Here is a 23537-nt window from a genome sequence, read left to right on the forward strand (position 1 = left end):
CAAAAACATTGAACAGACCCTTGGAAAACTTGCAAACACGTTGGCGTCTTTTTAATGAACAAGCATGCCAAAGACCTTGCCCTTCAAAGTCCTTATTCTAAACAACTTGCATTGCAGATGCTTGGAGTGAAACCTTAGAAAATGGCCTTATTTTGAAGAACTAGAACAGGCAGTGCTGACACTCCAGGGGACATCAGCAATGAGTTCCATCCAGCACAGATTCTGGGTCAGAAGCAACCCAGTTCTGCATCTGTATTAGAAGTTAGGAGAAAGACACAGAACTTTTGCGTACACCTGGGTCTGAAGACATTCATATTCAGTGAAGGTGAGGTAAACACCACAACTGCAAAAACAGGCACTTACCACAAGACAGTTTATAAAATACATGCACATACATGTCAAACCTGGAATGGCTATGCAAACAGCGTGTAATCATGTGAGAGAAGATATTGCTCCTGATGGTCGAATCTGCAAATCTGTTAAATTTGTGTTATTATCATTCATTTGTAAACTTATAATTTTTCTAAGACCATAAGGAGGCTTGTAAAACAGTACCTTGAAAACATTTTCAGACCTAAAGGAAGTGATTAAGGATCTGAATATGAATATGCTTATTGTAATATAAGAATATGACATGCTGTAATGTGATATTCTTATAAGAATATGAATATACTTTTGCAAGTCACTGTACAAGCACAGCCCTATCCAGGCTCCATAATGGAAGTTTGAGAGAGTTTCCTATTCAAAAAGGCTGAAAGGAGCATTATGAAATAAAGATGAAATAATAAAATTCAATATAAATATTATATAAAAAAAAAAAAAAAACTTTTTACAAAACTAAACGAAGATTAGAAAATGTAGCCTTGGGAACTAACTGAAATGCATATAAGTTGAAGTACTAAAACTGAAATAAAAATAAAATAAAGCTAAATAGAAATATTAAAAAAGCTAATAAAATGACAAACGCACAAAAACAAATGAAAAATGAAAATATAAAAATGAAAGCAAATGATACAAGATTTTTGAGATGTTCCAGTGAATAACAACTTAAATTTTGGTCTGTTCTCAATTCTATTGTATGACTTCAGAACACTTAGAAAATCATAGTCACAGAGTCTAATCAATAGTCAGACTAATTCTAAGATGATTTTTTCCCCTTTCTGTAGCTTCAAAGCCCATGGTCACCATTCGCTTACATTTTATGGTGGAACATGAGTGTGAGTAAATTATGACATACCTCATTGTTGGGGTAACTAGCCCTTTAAGATTGGAATTATGGTCTACTTTTTCACTTCACCATAACACATTCTTTGAGTTAAGGAGACATAATGACAATTTACGAGCCCATATTGACTCTAAAACGTCCCTTTATCACCCTTAGGGAGCTCTAAATATTCGAGTTCACCCCATCACTGCATCATTTAGGAAAAGACACAATGGTGCCACAAATATCTCGATACAATTAGAAATTTTAACATTTCTTTCTACACATCTTCTGAAAGCTTCCCAGATACACCACTCTAAAGTTGTCTTTGCTTCTACCCCACACCACTATGGATGGTTTTTATGGTTTTCATTTAGTACCCACGTAAGCCTTTTAAGACAATACTCCTGATGTTCTTTTTTTCTGCAGCAATACTATTGTTTTAGCCCACCCACTATCAGCACACCTGGAGCGTCAGCTGTTCTTTGCCTCCAAATCAAGCCACATCATGGAAACAGGGATGACTGTGCAGGTAACAAAAGAACGTGTATGAACGGCAGCATGTTAAAAACAGAAATTTAGCCTCTCTGATGAATGAGGAGGATGTGTTTTTCAGACAGGACGATGATGGAATCTAACAAGAACTCAGTCACCACAGAACAAAATACTTAATTGAAGCCCTTTCAGTGGTTCTGACACAGGGAATGGAATGGAAGTGTGTGGCTAGTCTTGCTGTTTTTCCTTAAATATTCAGTCATTAAGGTCCGTGCACCGGTGTTTGACGCGCCGCATTAAAAACTGGCCGACTAATGAGATTACCGCTTTTGTTCACATGCTTGGATCTGCTGAAGTTACAGTACTTGGTGGCGCTCAAGCACAAAACGGTTTTGTTGATAGACATTGATAGAAGAGGAAGTAAGTAGACGAAGAAGAAGATGCAACAGGGCAAGATGAATGTAGAGCTGCTGGTCTCTTTGGTGTCTGAACACAAAGAACTCTGACAAACGCCACAGCGACTACAAAAATACGTTAGCAAAAAGTGTGTGAATGGTTTTGGCTATTGACATAAATACTGTCTCTCTTCTTCTGTGTGACAAGCGAGTGTCAGAAGCGTAAAGTTGGGCAGCGCCACCTTGTGTACCGAGGTATTTCTGTTTTTCAATAAGCGACATCTACTTTCAGGGAGTGAATTTGCACGTTCACTGAAAATCACTTGGGTATGAACACAAAGACGCGTCGAAAAATGCTGGCGATAAGCATGCGTGATAATCATCCCGATGTGCACGAGGCTTAAAGGGTTAGTTCACCCAAAAATTCTGTCAGTAATAATTACTCACCCTCATGTTGTTCCAACCTCGTAAGACCTTCGTTCATCTTCGGAACACAAATTAAGATATTTTTGATGAAATCTGAGAGCTGATCACTTCTCCATAGGCTGCTAGGTGGCCCAAACTTGCTGGCCCAGAAAAGTTATTAAAGAGATCGTTAATATAGTCCAAGTGACTACAGTGGTTCAATCTTAAGTATATCAAGCGACAAGAATACTTTTTGTGCGCAAAAACAAACAAAAATAACGACTTTATTCCACTATTCATTTCCTTCTCTCTGGACCTCTAGTTGGTTCGCGTAGTGTTTTTGCGCAGCGCATCTGTGTTACACGTCACCACGTAGGCTCACTATTGGCCGACGCTGGTCTCGTGTGTGATGCGTGATGACGTATAACACAGACGCGCAGCGCAAAAACACTACGAGGCCCAGAGAGAAGGAAATGAATAGTGGAATAAAGTCTATATTTTTGTTTGTTTTTGCACACAAAAAGTATTCTCGTCGCTTGATATACTTAAGATTGAACCACTGTAGTCACTTGGACTATATTAACGATCTCTTTAATAACTTTTCTGGGCCAGCAAGTTTGGGCCACCTAGCAGCCTATGGAGGAGTGATCAGCTCTCAGATTTCATCAAAAATATCTTAATTTGTGTTCCGAAGATGAACGAAGGTTTTACGCGGTTGGAACAACATGAGGGTGAGTAATTACTGACAGAATTTTCATTTTTGGGTGAACTAACCCTTTAAGATTACTTTACAAACACAACTGTCAGGGATATGCCACCCTTTCTTTGTTAATTCAAAACAAAACAAAAAAAGTTAACTATAATCAATGAGAATTGAGGTTGTCAAGCTCCAAAATGACAAGTAACACCTGAAAGTGGTCCATACTCCATATATGACTTGTGTGCTATTACACATCTTCTGGAGAAATAACAGCGTTGTGTTTGGAACAGACTGATATTTAAGTCATATACTCTTGTGAATTCATTCGATTTTTGAAAAAATTTGCCTCCAAAATTATTCATTCATGAATTACACATCAAAACTACAGCCCCATGGCAAAATCACATTTTACCCTAGTTTGCAGTCTGAATTGAAAGTAATGACATAAAAAAAAAAGGCCATGCACCACAAAATATTGGCAAGAAAACACATAATTCTATTGATTTGTCCTCATGGGCTGCATGCAAAAACATAAACAGCACAACCATTGTAGTTACAAACTCATCTGTTAAATGAATAGCAATTGAACTGTATAGTTTGGGGTTTGTTGTTAAATTTAAAAAAATTATATTTTCATTATGTGCCAAGTTGGAAGGCTCTCTGGATAATTTACCGCAATAGCCGAGAGAACGTTTCTTTTGTAATGGCGCTTTTCCACTGCATGGTACGGCTCGGTTCGGCTCGGTACGGTTCGACTCGGCGCGGAACGGTTCGGCTCGCTTCGCTTTTCCACTGCGTGGTACAACTCGACTCGGTACGGCACGGTTCGGTTCGTTTTAGCTCGGTTGCTTTTCCACTGCAGTTAGTACCGCTTCAAAGTGGGTGGGACTGATCGTTATAGTTGCCGTCTCTACTGCCATGACATCATCATATTAAATGCGAATTTTTCATTCCGTGTTTCCCCATCCGCTCCTCGGCAATCAACAAGAGGAACGTCTGCACCTCGTCCACTGACCACGATTCAGCCATTTCTTTTTTTAAAGTTTATACTCTTTTTTTGAAGCAAATACTTTTAAAACAGGCGCTACAGCGTTGGCTGTTATCTACTGGCTATTTAAATCTAGCGGGTTTAGTGTCTCGTGTTGTAAATACAATGACGCTGGTAGGGATGATTCTGTCTGACCAATCAGTGATCTGCAGTGTTTTCACATCACATTTTATCGGTACGGTACGCTTGGAACCTCAACAGAGGTGGTACCATTTAAAGCGAGCCGAAGCGAGCCGTACCGTACCGTACCATGCAGTGGAAACGCGCCAAAGCGTGCCGTACCGAACCGAGCCGTACCGTACCATGCAGTGGAAAAGCGCCATAAGTAAAATTAGCTTTATAACTGAAATATAGAATCAGAAAGGAATCATTTCAGGAACGTGTTCCAACTCCAAGACCTACTGTAACAAATGACAAGTTACATTTTGTTGCACTACTCTACCTAACAAAAGTTACATTTTGGTCTGTTCTTCATACAAAGCTAACGTATGACTTCAGAAGACGTGGAATGTGGTGTTAAATATGTTGAATCACAAATGTGTAAATAATGACAGAATGTTCAGTTTTCAACTCACTATCCCTTTAAGAAAGGCAGTGCACTTAACTTACACAATAAGTTCACTAAAGGAGCTCTTTGTGGAAGGAATGCTAACCAAGTAACTTTACAACTCAGGTGTCGCCAGCAGGCTGTCTGCGTTAATCATACCTGTGTAATAAACATGTTTCTATCCTCTGCCCCCATTCTCAGTCTCTTCACATCTCAAATGATTATAAGGGGGGCCAGAGCGCCCTCAGCCACACTTCACCTCCCTAAAGAGTCGTGAGGGAGGATGATGCTAAGGTTTGTTTTGGCTGTTGGCCTTGTTTTATTGTTCCAGCCAGCAGTGTGGGGGCGAGGAAGCACCATGTCTATATGCCTTCCCACAGTTAGATTGTGACTCTCAGATTACAGTGCATTGAAGACAGCAACAGCAACATCAACGCTGTAGAAAGAGCACACACCGCCACTTAAACCACAGGCCCAAACATAGACACTGCTGGACATCTCTGCAACAAATCAAACTGCTTTAGGGAGGTCAAACAGCGGGAAACTATCAAACGAGGAAACTTGTTGTAGACAACTGCATTTATATAAATGCCGAGCTCACCGAAGAACAAAAAACACGGCTCTTATTTACACAAAATCTTGATCCTTACACGTGCGATTTTCCATGTGAGGCTAAATGTATATGGCAGCAATTAAAAAAAGTGCACATTTCTTAAAGGGTGTGAGGCACTTGGTGTAATGTTACTAAAATATTTACTTTACCAGGAAGCCACAGAATTCAGAGAATTGCTGAGTTATTGAAAGGATATGAAAAGGGCATTTCAACGTTGACCACCTGTCTACACCCAGTATGTGTAACAACACCAGAATTCATAGAACTCAATGACAAGTCCTGTGAGCTGCCAACTTTATATAATAACATCAACAATAAATTCAAGAGGAGTGGATTTAAACATCTGACAATTTTTGCTTTTTTAAAGAAAAGGAGGGACCAGGTGAAATCATTTTTGTGGTTATCAATATTATGCCACAAATGCTGGTGATTGAGATTGACTTGTTGATGCCGGAATATTCCTTTAACTTAAAAAGAGCTCTTTTGGAGAATGTCAGTGAACTTAGGACACGCTTTCTTGTCTCAGCAAGAGTTAATAAAACACCAACCAACCGTCCAGATTCTCAATATCCTGGGAGCAAAGTTGTGGAATGCACCAGCAACCCTCAATGAATTAAGAAAACTACAACTATTCAAAGGCACCCTGAGGATGACCTGTTCCTTAACCCAAGGGGAATAAAGAAGGTCAAGGGGCCCTTCAAGAGGAGAAAGACCTCATGGCTCCGAGGCCCTGAAGAAAGGCCACTGATTTTACCTCAGCAACATCTCTCAGCTAGAGTGCAAGTATGTTAAAAGCTTCCAGAAAGTCAATCTCTTAAAGCGATTGTTTACTCAAAAATGTTAATTCTATCACCATTTACTCACGTCACCTTGAATTTTTAGGAACGCAAAATAAGATTTTGCCTATACAGTGAAAGTCAACAGGGTTTAGTGTTGTTTTGGACCCTATTGACTTTCACTGTATGGACAAAAACAGAAACATTCTACAAAATATCTTATTTTTTCTGTGTTCTGCAGAAGAAAGCCATACAGTTTTGGAACAACATGAGTTTTAATTTTCAGTGAACTTTCCCTTAAACTCACCAGGCCTGAATACGGCAAGTGATTGTGCTTAAGGTTTTAGTGAAATTTGTTTGGTTGCCTGGAAAGCGGCTTTATATGGATCATGGAGAAGAGTAAGAGATCTATCAGGTAGGTTTAACCCTACACTAACCAACCAAGAACAGCATGTAAAGTCCTAATCTGTGCAAAGTAGGGTTTAGGGCAGAAAGAGTGAGAAGCACAAAAGAAAAACGAGGGGAATGAAAGTGAAGCATGGAAGAGATCAAAAGTAATTACAGACACCCTACTATTCACATAATCTTCTTTGAATCAAGATAAAGGACAGCTTGATGATACAAACTGGATTATACCTGACTTGAGTGGCAAAAAGACAATAACAGCTCCTATTACAAGCGAACTCAAGTCATTTCCATTTTAGCGTGGCTGACAACAGAACAAACAAATCTCAGATCCAAAATTGCTGAAGGTGTGTAGATGCAGCACAATTGGTTCAGAACGGAGTTACCAGGAGTGGCCTAGTCACATGCAGGGCCTCTGGAAATAAACGATGCAAAGTGAAGCCATTGTCTGATCCAAGTGAACCACACCACTCGGAGAATAGGACATTCAAACGGTCACACAGGCCCATTGTTACGGCCAAGCTGAGTGGGGTCCAATCTCACAAGGTCTGGCCGGAGCCGAAAGGCTCGTAGAGCATTGCCATGCTGCGATCTCTCTCGAGCCCCATTAACCAAGTGTTCATCCAATTCTGCAAAAGACAACAGAGATCCAAGTTGTGTGCAATACATTTCCGAATGCTGAGGTTTAGCACTGAGCTTGAGCACCTCAGCTGTGAATTTATATAAAGAGACAAATTTGAAGGTTTTATTTGTCACATAAATATCTGGCATGATGGTAGCTAAATGTTTTTAGTATTTTACAAATCTTTTGGTGAAAAGTATCTTCTGAAGTGCAGCAACCTTGCATTTAAGTTCTAGTTCTTGGACTGTTACCATGTTTATATGCCAAAATATGGAGAACAGAAGGATGGGAAGGGGACTAGAAAGTGCTGAGAGTTTGAAGCAAACTGATTTTGATGCATGACAAAAACGACAGAAAATACTTCAAAGTTTATGACCCAACTTTGAGGACGAAACACTGGGAGGGAAGCCAGAAATGTAGACTGCAGTGCAGACTATGTTTAGACCTGCATCAGATGCAGTTTGCAACAAGATTGCAGCAGTTAGAATATTTATAAATGGATTTTTTATATGGACATTATTATAAAACAACTCAACAAACTTCACTGCATTAATTCATAGGTGTTGTACACTACCTTTTTTTTTTTTTTTTTGTAAATACTTTAATTCAGCAAGGATGCATTAAATTGACAGAACAGAACAGAAATGTATAATGTTTCACAAGATTTCTATTTTTAGATAAATGCTGTTCTTTTAAAGTTTATTTTTACCAAAGAATCCTGAAAAATAAGTATCCTGGTTTAAATGATGAAGCACAACTGTTTTCAACACTGATAATAACATTTATTTAGTTCCAATTCAGCATATTATTCCTTTGCCATCACAGGAATTAATCACATTTTAAAATATCAATATGAAATGAAAAGAGAAAACAGTTATTTTAAATTGTAAGATCTTTTATGACCTTTGACCCAATAAATGCAGCCTTGGTTGAGCAAAAGTGACTTTTTTCAAAAACATCTGAAATCTTACCAATTCCAAACTTTTGAGCGGTAGTGTTTATATATGGCAACACTGATCTGCATTGTGCATCAGAGTAACACAGTCTAGTGTGATGTGCAGTGCTGGTGTGGGGTAACCCCCAGCTGTCCCGGGACCACCCTTTTACCAGCGGAAACAATTACGACTCCCAGCTGTGTCTCAGCTTTCTACTCATTAACAAACATGAGCTGTGGAGGAAACAGCAGCCGCAATCATCTGATTGGCTGGCTGGAGTAACCCTGCGCCAAACACCACACACACACACACACACACAACACACACCCTTCACCTGCACCCAGGCACGTGGCTCTGCAAAAGAGGCGGTTTGTTGATGGCACAGTCAGACAAAAGGGAACACATGCCACACACACCCACCCATGAATACCATAAACAGAAGGACAGAGCACGGCTTAACACACGTCTTGTTTATTATCCCTCAATGTCTGTGCCATTTCCCAGCCTGATCTCGAACCACATAAAGAAATGCTTCATTCACAATACAGCACAAAGAGAAAGTCCAACCTTTCACTCGTGTGGTTACTAAGTTTACACATCACATGAGCGACAGTCCTGTAAACCTGACTGGACTCAAGGGCCGTACAGCCAAGACAAATGTACTCTGTCAGTGATAAAATACAAATGAAATGAAGCACTGGAAGGCACTTATTCTCTTAAAACAGTCTGGTTTTATGCACTAAAGACAATTACTGAATGCTCACTGAGAGCTCAATAGACTTAATAATGGGAACTTTATCGCTAGACTCTATTTACCCGGAATTGTGTTCATTCCATCCCAGTCAATGTAACTCCTATTCTTAAATCATTCACAAAGCTCTTTAAAAATTAAACATAACAAACAAATACATGTTTAAGTTCAACTTACAAAACCTAACAAGCTACAATCTGAGACTTCATTTTAAGTTGTTTATTTAGTTCACCCAAAAATATTCTATCATCATTTACTCACCCTCATCTCATTCCAAACCTTATATGACTTTCTTTTGTCTGTGGAAAATTTTGAAAATATGTTGGTTACCAAAAAGTTTCGGTAACCGTTGCCTTTTATTATATGAAAAAAAAAAAAATTTATATATATATATATATATATATATATATATATATATATATTTTTTTTTTTATATATATCTTCCACACTAGAAATAAGGTCATGATGACAGAATTTTCATTTTGGGGTGAACTATCCATTTATACTTAAGTCTAAGCAGTTTGATCCTAACAGGGGTGGCATGTAACTTGTCATAGTGTGCAGTTGCTAAGACCCCAGAGTTGGGTGATCCCCAAATCACAAGATGTTTCTCGTGAGGCTGAATTTATTGTCATGGTTATGATATCTGAATAAAATCAGGAAAAAATATTAATAGCAAAAGTTCAGGTTCACCTCAGTCTTAAAGGGATACCTAACATGACTAATACAACGATCTCAGTTACAATATCATAAAACGCAAACAAGGCTTTGTTTGTTAGGGAAATCATGCACAACTGTTGTTGAAATTTTTCACAACACCTTATATTAAGAGTCAAAGCAGGACCTCTACCCCATATGAGGGCACAATATGCTCAGTCTGAGAGGAAAACAAGTCGAGTCAAGTGTGGAAATCCATCACTCATGATGCCCCCGCAGTGCACACAGGGTATATTGCCCTAGTAATAGAGAACCGGCTGAGACTGATGAAAATGTGGAGTGACATGGGCTTTCGAACTCAAGAGAACTGAGTATGTGTACTCAGTACATGGTTGTCAGCTGATGGACAAATAAAAAAAGGCTTTTAGGTCTAGTTTGCACTTGAATGCATGATTAGTGATGAATGCATGATTAGTGAAAGACAGGGACCAAACAATAGACTGCAGTCTCATTTCCTCAATATCCATCATCAGCATTATCAGGTGGGATTGGAAGGATAGTCCACCCAAAAATGAAAATTCTCTCATCATTTACTCACCCTCATGCCGTCCCAGATGTAGTATAACTTACTTCAGATGAACACAAATATTTTTAGACAAAAAATAAATAAAAATCTATCTATGTCCATAATATAATATGCAAGGGTATAGGAACCCATAAGTTGATGCTTCAAAAAGTGATCACAATGATGACTCTATGATGAGTCCCATATGATCTAAGCACATTGTATAGCTGAAGAAAAAAAAAAGCATATCTGCATGCCATGAGGATGAGGATTTTCATTTTTATATAGAAAATATTCACACACAAAAAAGCTAAACACAAAGAATTCACTTCAAGTTCGTAATTATAACTCAGTGGTCCAGGGCCCAGTAGGGGGCCTCATGATGACTTAAAATTACTTAAAATAAATTACATTAAAATACTCTACCGTTATTCATTAAAATCTGCCATAAATAATTATGTAGAATATAAATAAAGAATTGCAAAAAGCTTTATGCCTTAAATGTTTTTTTTTGTCTATAGCTAGACAATTAATGGCTCTGAAGAAGCACTGATGGTGAAACATGGTTGGGAAGCCGGTTACATGAACGCGCGCACAGTGTGCTCTGTACTATCAAGCACAAGTGACATGACACAAAACACAACCGGCTTCATTATTTAAGAGGAAAGAACATCACAAGCAAATAATATGCAAATCGTTCGTTTTAATCCTCGAAGCTAAGCAACGAAAAAAAAAAATCAAGTAAAAGCACATGCAAAAGTGTGTGCAACTCTTTGTTTCGCATTAGTTTTAAAGATCTGCCGGTCTGTGCGATCAGCCATTGATTCCTATTACAGCTCCATCCCTGTCTTGTAGGACACTGGGTCATTTGAATAAACAGTTTACCGAACATACAACCATCAGTCACCATTACCCTTCCGTACACTGATCGGACAGCGGTGATAATACGCATCTCGTGTCACAACATAATCCATAAGCACGCGCATATGCGCAATTTACACATTCATCAACAAAGTCCGCTGAAAGTCTGTTCTTACCTCGTATGTGGTCTCATTATTCATTCAAACTCCACTGTTCTGTTTGGGTAGACTGGACATATGAATGCGCTTGATCTCAGCATTGCACAGACCCTATAGTCAGTTGACGTCATCATTTATTTCCACTCGACCAGAGCGAGCGAGTGCGCATGATCACACAAGGTAAATGTACTGATGTCTAACGGGAGATGTAGGCTATGGGTGATGTCAGGTACTACGAGTCAGATGAGTTTGGTTGGAGTGTGTAAACGTTTATAGTTTTCGTATATGGTTTATATATTAATAGGAAACAATTGAAAATGTAAAACTATAATGAATGATATCTTAATGGTCTCTATGACAAAAATAATGAAATCAAACATTTTTAAAAAAAGCACACTTTTTTATTTGAATCTTTTAAAAGTTACTGTTATATAGCAGTATTATTATATTATAATGTATTATAATATATAATATCAGATGATAAAAAAAATAAAAAAATATTAAAAAATGAAAGGCTATCTTTGTGATGTAGCCTATATCTATATCAGAAAAAAAAACAGTACAAAAAAAGTAGGCCTACTTATAAATTTCATTAAACGTTTCCATTCCATTTCCAGTCATTGTTTACATCACGATGCTTAATCTTTTTAAGAAGTAGCATACAGGACGGTTACTGTCATAGCCAATGAGGAAGACATGCTCAATGGGAAATAAATATTCAGATTAGGGTCAATCAGTATGGCTTTTCGATGATCGATTTTTTAACATTTATATTCTGAATATTTGGTTACATTCTTTAGGAGCATATTCTAGCAAAGGTCAGAAACAAGCTCTTTTTTGTCATTTGTAATTAAATTATGCCTCTCTTCTTTCCCTGGCTGTTTTTTAACTACAAGATTACCTTGTTTGCCATGGCTTTCCTTCCTGCTGCTCTGCCTCTTCCTTCACCATATTAAATTAAGGGGTGAAGTTGTGGGTATTTTCAGCTGGAAGGGAGCTGTTGTTTCTCAGGGTCACAAGACACTACAGGGTGAATCACTGGATGCTGTAAGAAGAAGGTCTCTCTCACATGCATTGTACAAAGCAGATGCTTGAGGCACTTTCATATCATTCACAGTTTGGTGTGTAAGTAATGTGACACTTTAAATAGTTTTTCTTATTTTCTGTGTTCTTTATGGCCAGAAGGATAATGTCTCCCAGACATGCAGGCACCCAGAGCTTCAACGCATCCCAGCCTTTGTGCATTCAGGACAGGATAAATCCATGAAGAAGACACGTGGGAGCCAGGGGTTTTCCACATATTAAAAGAAGGACACCGAGGAGACAGTGAATGTCTTCAGCTTTTTCTTAAAATACAAACATTAAAGGAGGGCCTTCATGAAAAGTTCAAGGAGAGATTTTATCAGGTTAATGGTCTTTGATAATGAGTTGATGAAGTGAATCAGTCAGTTAGAGGCTATCATGTTTATTTGATTTATAAATCCCAGATCAGATCAAGCATCATGGCTTGTGGACCTGGTTTCTCTTGAACAGCACATGAAGTATAAAAGGGAATGAAAAACAATGCATATGGAGATGGTAAAGTAAAAGTCAGAGTAAAGATGTAGAGTAAAGATTTGTTGCTGATATTTTAGCATTATCATGTGGAATTTAGCCCTGAAAACCTTTGAAGTCCCATTTAGCCACTTATCAGCTTGCCATTTTCAAGACAACTAAAAAAAACGTAAAAATCACAAGAGAGTATAACTGATGTATTTTATGTCATAGAATAAAACATGAAAATACTGTATATCGGGTATAGACGTTCAAACTCATATTTACAGTGGAATGGTTCAGAGTTCTGACTGAGAGGAGGAGGGATGGGACTAAATTTATGATTTCTTGGGAGCGGCTCCATTACCAAAAGTCAGCTGTTTAGGGCACTACTTTAAATCATCAATTGAGGAGTTACATGGATCCACATTTAAAGAGGATGTGTATCTTTTGTCGCCGTCCACTTGACAGCTCAGACCGCTGAGCAGCTGTGTTTACCTCCTTTAGTGGAATTTAATATAGAGAGAAAGAAAAGACCTACCTGCCTTTAAATGGACCAGATCCCCCCTGAGGTTTATCCAACAGTTAAGTGTTTCCCCATCAGCATCAAGCAGAGTCACACCGGGTCTCACGTTGGGTCTCAAAAGTCCGCGTTTGTCAAATCCCAGAAGAACTGAGGTCGAGAGGTCAAGAAGTTGTTGTAATAAATCACAATGTATTAGCAGTGACAGTTTAACATCATACATTGAATGATTTATGGCTTGGACTCTATAGGTGGCATGACACTTTTGTAAGGTTTATTGGTCAAATCTTTGACTAAACACAAAACCAAAACTTTTACAACAGCGTGAGGCCTGGGAAATAGCTAATAACTCACAAACACCAGATGGGATTTGTTGATTCAGGTTTATTAAATTATGAGTTTAGTAATAGCCTGTAATCTTGAGGCAAATTATGTATTAACTGTTCAGACAGCACTGTTGCCTCATTGTTCATTTTATTGAAATTATTAACAGAACTCGGCAGACATAGAATAAATATTATTTGTCTCAAAGAATTGAGGCATGTTTATGTGAAACCAGCCGTGCTTCTGTCAGTAAAACTATTTCAGCAGGCACATCTGTGCGGCAGAACACCTGTCTGAGAGATCAAAGAGCAGGATCTCACTACAGAACCAAAGCCGTCATTTCACAGCACTGTGGACAGGTGTTTGCGCACAGCAGAGACGAAGAAAAAAACAAGATTAGTGCATTACTAGCATCAGGAACGCTGTGTTGAAATTGTGCTTACCACTATCACAAGCGCCTCCTTGTCCTCCTTCCCTGCTACACTCCCTCACTCACACTCTGGACTACACTTCCCAGCATCCCTTCTGGTTCTCACCTGCCCTCATTCAGTCATCAACCACACCTACCATTGGTCATCAACACATCAAGACACACATATAAGCTAACACCTCGCCTACCCTCACTTACCTGCATTCCCAAAGCTCCTGTGTTTCTCCTCTCCTCCTTAGTGGAGTTTGTTCATTTGTGTGAGGCAATAGATTACCAGTCTACTTACCGTCATCAAGAAGAGGTGTGTGCTATACTGGACAACTCTCTCATCTTCCACGATCTTTACCATCACCTGCAATACAGTCAGATCTACTACCATAATTATCTTCACCAACTGCTATATTCTGAATTGCTTTGTTTTTACAATCTGCTGCAGTAAAGTTTATTGATATTTCCACTAGCCATCCATCTGAGTCTGATATTTCATAACCACGAGACAAGCCACTATTAATTCCAAAGTGAAATTAAACTTGACCCATATTACTACTTTTATTTAATGTTTATTGCACTTATTCATCAGTGCATATTTAAAAAAAGAAATATTTCCTTCTGTGTAATCGTTAATCATAAATTATAAAAGTTGCATGAAACAAACCTGACCCATATCACTCAAAATATGAATTGATATTGTATGTTTACCATTGTAAATCAGAGTAAGGCAAGACCACAGATTTTACTACTGTAGCTCAATATTTGAATTTTGTACATATTAATGAAACACGTCTGCAGTTCATTTATATAGGTATAATACTATTTTACAAATATTATGTTTGAAAACCCATGAATTAAAGCAGTGATTGTCATAACGTGATTTAAAAACATCCAATCTCTTAAATGTCCTTTTGTCTTTGCAAACATTGAGTTGTTGTGACCTGCTGGTAATCGGATATACAGTGTGTTTTTTTTTTGTGTGTGTGTTTTTTTTGCCAATGTCCAAAATAACTAGAGTCCAAACTGAACAACCCAGTCTCCTTGAACATGGCATTTCATGTGTTTAAACCACACCTTGTGTTCTCAAAGAGTGTTGGACACATACTTAACATACCGTTCCATGTGTTGTATTTCTCCATGAACGTTTTAGTCTTGTGCAATAGCTTGTGTGAGAGGTCACGGATAAGAGGGGTTGTGGGAGACAGAGAGAGACCTTTCCACCTCTGCTGGACTGAGTTATCATTCACTCACCAATGAGGAGGACACTCGTGTGTGTGTGTGTGTGTGTGTGTGTGTGTGTGTGTGTGTGTGTGTTTGGATTGGTGATCTGCATTCTGTCAGTTCTCAGGCTGAGCTGAGGATTTGGACTCATTTCTCACATGTCTTAAAAACAACTCTCTCCCTATTTATTATCCCTTCACGGTTATCAAACTATATACTAAGCTGTAAAAAATAAATACAAATAATGCAAAAAATAATTTCTTAATTGTGAATGACCTTCATTTATCTTTAAAAAGTTAAAGTATTAAACTACTTAAAGTAGCCTACTTGTATAATTTATAGTGAAAATGCAATACAATACATTATACATTAAATATTTATATAGTAAAGAATATATCCAATTGTCATTCATCATGCAGAGAATTTTGGATTTTTTTCACCTTAATTTTAAGAATATATATTGTTTTATGTACAATGGGATGTTTTGACACTTCTGTGTAACTTCTGTGTGTATTTACTGCATTATTTTTGTATCATTTGTGTAAGCCTGGTGAGTTGTCTATATGAAGAGTTCAGATGCAAAAGCCTCTAAATGCCATCTGAAATTTTCTTCTGGAATGATAATTTTTATCAAGCTTGTATATTTAAGTTCACTAATTTCACTTAAATGGCAATGACGATTACCTATTAATTGTCATTTAAGTGAAATTACTGAACTTAAATATATGAGCTTGATAAAAATGATCATTCTAGAAGAAAATTTTAGATGGCACTTAGAGGCTTTTGCATCTGAACTCTTCATATATATTGTTTATGTGTTTATGTTGATATAACATTATTAGTTAATTATATACTGTATATAATTGTGTAAAACATACAGGTGCCAAAAACATCCTGTGAAATATTATATTAATGTTATTTAATATATTTTAACAATTTCTCAAAATTCACTTCTGTCATATTACTATAAATTAATGATGAATTAGGATTACACTTCTGTATTATATCTCTGCTATAACTGTGATGTAATCTAATTGCACGGCGTCTACACTAATATTAGTCTCTCTGTTTATCCCGAGGTTTACCGCAGTCTGCCGTATCCAAGCCGTATCCAGATCTGATGAAGGACCTGCGCCTGGACACGACAACAACGCAGTCCTGAAGTGTCAACTATAGGCTCTCCCCTGTGAAGGCTTCCTTCCCTTCCCTTTACCATACAGATAAAATGTTGTCAACATGATTCCGGTTCACATGTATACACGGAAGAGACAAATTATGAATTTTAAAGCCAGACAAGTAATCAGCGTCAGCGTTTTCACAGATTTGCGTTTTTCAAGTTTACACGGAGATGATAATGTTTTTAAAAAAATGTCAATGCTTGCACCTTGGACACCTTGGAACCTATTTCAAGGTTTGCGTTCTCGAGCCACCAGGCACTGTTCTTGTGCGAATGAGCGGGCTGGAGAGAATTAAGCGTTTTCTTCTAGAACGTTGTCGTAAGCGGCCCCTAAGTTAATAACCAATGATCTTTGCAATGGAAGTGAATCATTCAAAACAAACTTTAGCTGGACAATAACTTTATTCTAGAGCTGCTGTATAGGAAAAACAATCTATGTGACTTAAATTTCCTATTATCAATGTAATGCTGCTTTGAAATCTATATTGTTAAAAGCGCTATATAAATGAAGGTGACTTGACTTGCACTATAGCAGAGAGTTTCTGCAGGATTTAATAAACTGCCCTGCATGCTTTTAAGGAAGGCTGGGGGGATTCGCAGCATGATTGTACAATTACAACTCACCAGACCATTTAGTAGTTTGCAGCCCAGGGCGCTTTCTGTGATTGAGGTGTGGCTGATTGCAGATGGGTGTAATGTGAATCTCTATGAGATGCACAACAAAGACACTGCCCTGTTCACCAGCTGCTGATCGCCCAGCCTGGTCAATCCTGGGAAATTGATGTTTCTAGGCGGTTCATGACCTGGAATGCTCACAAATGCAGTTCAAGCCCTGCTGCTCCGTTATAGTGAGCTGCCATACGAAAGGTGTATTTTAAAGCAACAAAAGCTCCATGTTATGAAACACAAATAGTAATGGTACTTTTAAAATTGTAATAATGAATCACAATATTACTGATTTAACTTTATTACTGATTTTTATTTGTATTTTTTATCAAATAAATGCAGCCTTGGTGAGCATACGAGACTTATTAGCATTGTTGGGTAAACTACTCTAAAAAGTAATGCATTACTTATTACTAATTACTTTCTAAATCCCATTTCAACCTCGACCAATTGAACAATATAAGGATACATGAACCTGCTCTTTTAATTCTTTCAAATAAATTGCATAAAATTGCATCAATTATTCTTGAACTGACTAAATTATTTAAAGGGAGAAGGTTACATTAAAAACATGAATTTTTATCATTAAATGTTACATTTTGATTTTATATCCACATTGTTTTATGTAGAATTGTTCTATAGCCTATACAGTAATCAATATAATTATATCAGAAGTAGCTAACTATAATTAAATTGCAGAAAATGTTTGAGTAATCCCTTACTTTTCAAGGCAAAAGTGATTAAATTACTGTAATTAATGCATTACACCAAAAACTGCTTATTAGGAGACAAAAATATTTAAAAAATCTTACTGACCACAAACTTTTGAACAGTAGTGGATGTAATAAATTGGTTTGCTCAAATATCATTTGTATTTTCTTATACTCTATACTATTTTGTTACACCTGAATTTACTTTCAGCAGTATCTCTTCAGATTTTTCCCTCAAATTCAACCCCCTCTTTACATATTAGTAAACCTCTGAGGCTCATGAAGATGGGACCATCTGGAGGGATGGCCATGGACTGGTGGGGAAGCACATTTACTCTCTCCCTGCAGCTGTCGCTCTGCCCCACACCCCCTTGCTGGACATCCCACCCTGGAGAAATCATTCATCTGCCTTCTCCATCCCTCTGAAGCGCAACATTCAATGATGAGTACGGCAAGATTTGGTTACACCCAGCATATGGTTATTTTCATTGAAATCTCAAAAACAGATGCTTAATTGATGGAATTAATTGGAATAAATGTATAGAATGTTTGTACTCTCTAGCACACACTGGATCTTTCCATTAAAGGGGACGTATTCTGCCCATTTTACAAGATGTAATATAAGTCTTAAGTGTCCCCAGAATGTGTCTGTAAAGTTTCAGCTCAAAATATCCCACAGATAATTTATTATACCATGTAATATGTGTTTGCTTTTTGTATCCTTAAAGGGATACTCCACTTTAAAAGGAAAATTCTGTCATCATATACTCACCCTCATGTTGTTTCAAACCTGTATGAATTTCTTTCTTCTGCTGAACAGAAAGGAAGATATTTAGAAGAATATCAGTAACCAGACAGTTTCTGGTCTCATTGACTTCCATAGTAGGAAAAAAAATATACTATGGAAGTCAATGAGACCAGAAACTGTCTGGTTACTGATATTCTTCTAAATATCTTCCTTTTTTGCTGCTCCTCACACTGCTTTCCAGATACTCTGCTTGTTTTAAAGCCATATCATTCTAAACTTCTGATAAATCATTTTCTGAGCACACACATCTGAAGTATGAGCACAGCTGAATGTAAGACGGCGCGTCCCGTGAGTATTAAACGAAGTTCTCTTTCATGTCTTATTGCACTTAAACTGTCAAATACACACAAGGTTATGTCAAAAGTTCACAAACACAGTCGGTTGTGTCCGTAAACAGTAAGTAAAGAAATTGCATTTGTATTTTAGATCTGTGTATTAAAGTGAAAGCAGCATAAAATACAGTACCTACTGCTATGCTTTTAATATGAATCAAACAACAAAAGAAAAACAGAAAATCACTCACTGCTCTTGACTGAATTAACTTTAGCAGCTTTAATAAAAATACATTTCTTACTTGAATGTTGTTGTTAAAAGCTCTGGTGAGGAGATAAAAATAGCGGACTGTGTACAGCTCACTCAGGGCTCAAAGTCTGTCAGCAAGCATGGGTGGAGCCTAAGCATTTGTGACGTCTAAAAAGCTACAATCTGCAAAATAATGGCTTGTTCTGAGACACTGCTGCTTATGATATATGGCAAAAAAAAAAAAAGGAGTGGGTGGATTTTTACCATTTTAGGGTGGTTGTGTACACGCACTGCTGACACACATTTATGTTCAAACACCATGTGTAATTTGCATAATGGGTCCCCTTTAAGGAAAGTCCAATCCTTCCCGATGCCCAGTTCCCCACATACAAGATCTAGGGCCTATTTTAAAGATATAAGCACAAGGTCTAAAGCGAACAGCGCAAGTGCAGTTAGGGCGTGTCCGAATCCACTTTTGCTAGTTTAACAACAGGAAAAATGGTTGGTTGTCCCTATTCTTTTGTAGGGTATAGTAATGGGTGTGTTTTGGGCGTAATGTGCAATAAACCAATCAGAGTCTCATCTCCCATTCCCTTTAAAAAGCCAGTTGCGCTCGCACCAAGGTGGATTGCTATTTACATTGGCAGAATTTGCAAGCGGAAAGACTGAGCGCTTCTCCAGAGAGGAAACGGATCTGCGCTTAAAGCGCGCAAACAGACCATCTACGGGACAAGCCTGATTCCATCATATCTTGATGTACACAATAATAATCTTGTGAATAATCTTGTAAAATTACATTGTAATCCTTTTACTTTTAATATTTGGCATGTTTGTGTGCTGCCCTGTGTGTGTAATAAGCTGAGTGTATGTGCATTGTGCATCCGCCTATAGGCGCATATTACTAATGTGCCCTTTAAATAAAATAAAAAATATATATTGAGCCATTGACTTTAGACCAGGTTTCAGTTGGTCGATGGCGCAGTCTATTTCAGTTGCCTCAAAATAGCAACGCACCAACAATGCGCATGAACACACATCGGTTTCAGACCAGCACAATGTATTTGCTATTTAAACGTGGCAAAGGACGTGAAAATGATTACTGCGTCAGGCTGAAACCACTAGCGGCGCCAGGATTTTGATTGTAGGTGGGCCTCCAGAAAACTGGATGGGCCAGTTAAAATAAGCCAATAAATAAATAAATAAATAAAAACGGGTTCCCCTTCATCTCCGTTTCAGCGCTATATATATATATTTTTTTTAATAAATTACAAAAAGCATATGCTCAATTAACTTATTTATAAAGACAAATGTACATATTGGGAATAGTGCTATTCATTTCCAATGGAGATCTGAATATTTTAAGGAAAAGTTCTCCCAAAAATGAAAATTCTGTCATAATTTTATCACCCTCATGACATCCAAAACCTGTATGCTGTTATTTTTCCCCATGGAAAATAGTCCATGTTCTGGGGGGGGGGTTATATTTTTCTTCTAAAATAGATGCGTTACACAGAAAAATACAGAATATGGGTTTGAAAAGGCATATAATGACATAAGCATAATTTTGGAGAAAATTCTGCTTCTGAAGACCAGCTCGTGTTTCTAAGCAACTTCCTTTCCCTATCAAGCTGTAATGAATTATGCTTTATTGCACTCTTGTGGTCATATTGGGTACTGCATGACTTGGAATGTCTGTCACATACTATATAGCATGTTAAAGTGCTGCTATATTATGCTTAAGTTTAAACTTAAATTTTTTGGGTGAACTATCCCTTTAAGGACAAGTGGCAGCATGTTTACCATTAGGCTACTGTCACTTAAGACCGGCACGCATACACACATATGACACACACCCCATTTTCTCTCAAATATTTGCATTCACTTTAGACAACCAACTGTGTTTATGTAAACCTTGTGTGTATTTGACAGTATTAACCCAATAAGACTCGAAAGATAACTTAGTCCAGTAACTAGGCGCTGTTTGAGAGGCCTTTAAGTGCATGTGCGCTCAGAAAAGCCCATGTTAGAACAGAGCATCAACACGCAAATGAAAATTGTAACCGGCAAGGCTTTAAAACACATGCAAATAATGAACTTTTGTGAATTGCAGTATCCCGTGAGTGTAACTCGACCGTGATGTGAATGTACGTTGCATTGTGCAGTATGTTGGGACGGAGGCGCCAGAACTACAACTGATAGAATGCACTGTAGCACGACACTAGGACATTTCTTCAAAAGCAGATCGTGGAGACATTTGAAAAATTGTGATATCGCACACCCCTACCTCATTGGTTCTTGTGGAAGCTCAAACGTGCTGCGTAACACGAGAATAAACCTCATTGGTGCTCACACGTCAAGCATTTACCACAACTGATGTGTAAGTTGATAAATGTGAATAAAAGCCAAAATTTAATCTGTACATTAAAGTGATCAGGTCTCTTCAGAGAATTTGGACAAAACAGCTCAATTCATTCATATGGATTAGTTTTGCGATCTCTTTATGAACATTTTCAAGCGTCAAAGTTTCAGTTGCATAGCAATGAAGGGACAGAAATATCTCAATTTCATTCTGAGATCTTCATTTGTGTTCCGAAGATGAACGAAAGTCTTACAGGTTTGAAATGACATGAGGGTAAGAAATTGATGACAGAATTTTCATTTTTGGGTGAACTAACCCTTTAAGTGAGTATGTAGCTATGGTTCTCTTACGAGAGGTTCTCCTGATTGCGTAAGTTAGCTTACGCTACGGGTAAAGTCATCTTTTCTCGAGATATGAAGCCAAAAAATTATCCTTAATTTTTATTCATTGTCAACGCAGTGCAGCAGCTAGCAGACCTAGAGCAGGCTATCTAGCGCGCTCATTGGCTGCTCCGCGGCAACTGCAGCAGCCTACCAGTGAGCCTGGCGTGACGTCACGCCCAATGAGGCGCACGCGCCCTCACGCGTCACAGCCCGCCAGAATGGGAGTGGCTTAGCGTATAAAAGGAAGGCTCGGAGGCTGATACCCCGATTTTCGTCTCTTCAGCGAAGCTCTCCGCATCGCTGCACTCTGAGAGAAGCCGCCGCCGTCGAAACCAGCGCCTGCAAGCCGAGGAAAGCGTCTGAGGAAGCCGGCCGTCTTCGCCGCCTTCAGCCTTCCGTGCCTGCTTCGCTATCCGGCGACAAGTATCCTTTTTACTAGCGCTTCTGCTGTGTGTTCGCCGCCGCGACACACTTCTGCTAAAAGAGCCGAGGCGTTTGTTTCAAAATGCCCCGTATTTCATGCGGCTCGTGCCGAGCCCATCTCAGCGACAGGGACCGCCACCTCATCTGCGCTCTCTGCCTGGGACGTGACCATGCAGCCACCGCCATGTCTTCGGGCGGCTGCGAGCTTTGCGATGAACTGCCGATGTCGACCCTGCGGGCTCGACTCGCCTTGTTCGACGCTGATGCTGCCACTCCGCCTGTCCCTGGGCCGCATAAGAAGAAACGCCGCTCACAGAGACCACCGGAGTCTGATGGGCCAGCCAGGTTTTCACCGGAGCCTCTCCCGCGAGCCTCGCTCTCTCCCTCTCCGCCCCCGCTTCCCGACGCGCAGCTGCCGGCTCCTGCCCGCACTGCCGTCGCCTCAGGGGATGAAGCGTATGAGGACGCCATCATTGACAGCTGCTCTATCCTGGCTTCGGACAGCGAAGAGTGGTCCGGATCTCACCGCTCCACCTCCTCTTCGACCCAGGAATCTGGCCGGGCTCGCGCCAGTGTGGACGACGAGCTTCTCCGCCTCCTCACTAAGGCTGTCGAGCACTTAGGCCTCGAATGGTCACCACCGAAGGCGCCCGCGCCTAACAGGCTCGACGGGTGTTTTCTACCTAGCCGCCGCCAAGCGCCTGCCTCTAGGTCAGCACCCTTCCTGCCCGAGCTCCACGCTGAGCTTTCCAAATCCTGGAATGCTCCTTTCTCCGCGAGACTCCGCTCCTCAGTCTCCTCGACTCTCTCTCACGTGGACGGAGCCACGGAGAAGGGTATACCCAGATTCCCCCAGTGGAACAGGCGGTCGCAGCGCACATCTCGCCATCCGCGAGATGGCGCTCAAAGTCTGCCCTCCCGTCTAAAGCCTGCAGGACTACGTCAGCACTCGTCAACCGCGCCTTCTCTGCCGCTGGACAGGCTGCTTCCGCCCTGCACACAATGGCGGTTCTCCAGATCCTCCAGGCCGATCTCCTCCGCGAAATGGACGAGAAAGGCCCGAGTCACACCGCCTTCACGGACTTGCGCAGCGCGACGGACCTCTCCCTTCGCGCTACCAAGACCGCGGCCCAAGCCATCGGGAGATCCATGGCCTCGCTTACAGTCACCGAGCGCCATCTGTGGCTAACGCTCGCCGACATGGGTGAGTCTGAGCGGTCCGTCTTCCTCAACGCCCCGCTCTCCCCCACCGGCCTCTTCGGCCCTGCTGTAAGCGGCATCGTGGATCGTTTTTCGGAGGTACAGAAAGCGTCGCAGGCCATAAACCTCT

General features: G+C 39.5%; 1 protein-coding gene across 2 annotated transcripts in view; it reads right to left on the reverse strand.

Moving 5' to 3' along the window:
• Window positions 1–11287, reverse strand: part of daam1b (dishevelled associated activator of morphogenesis 1b) — a 74752-nt gene extending 63465 nt beyond the window's left edge. For both annotated transcript variants that reach the window (XM_082147557.1, XM_082147555.1), the window contains exon 1: window positions 11156–11287. The gene's annotated coding sequence lies outside the window, so the exon portion shown is untranslated. The remainder of the gene's footprint in view (window positions 1–11155) is intronic.
• Window positions 11288–23537: the final 12250 nt, after the last annotated feature.

Source organism: Leuciscus leuciscus, assembly GCF_965113295.1.
Source record: "Leuciscus leuciscus genome assembly, chromosome: 19".
NCBI classification, from domain to species: domain Eukaryota; kingdom Metazoa; phylum Chordata; class Actinopteri; order Cypriniformes; family Leuciscidae; genus Leuciscus; species Leuciscus leuciscus.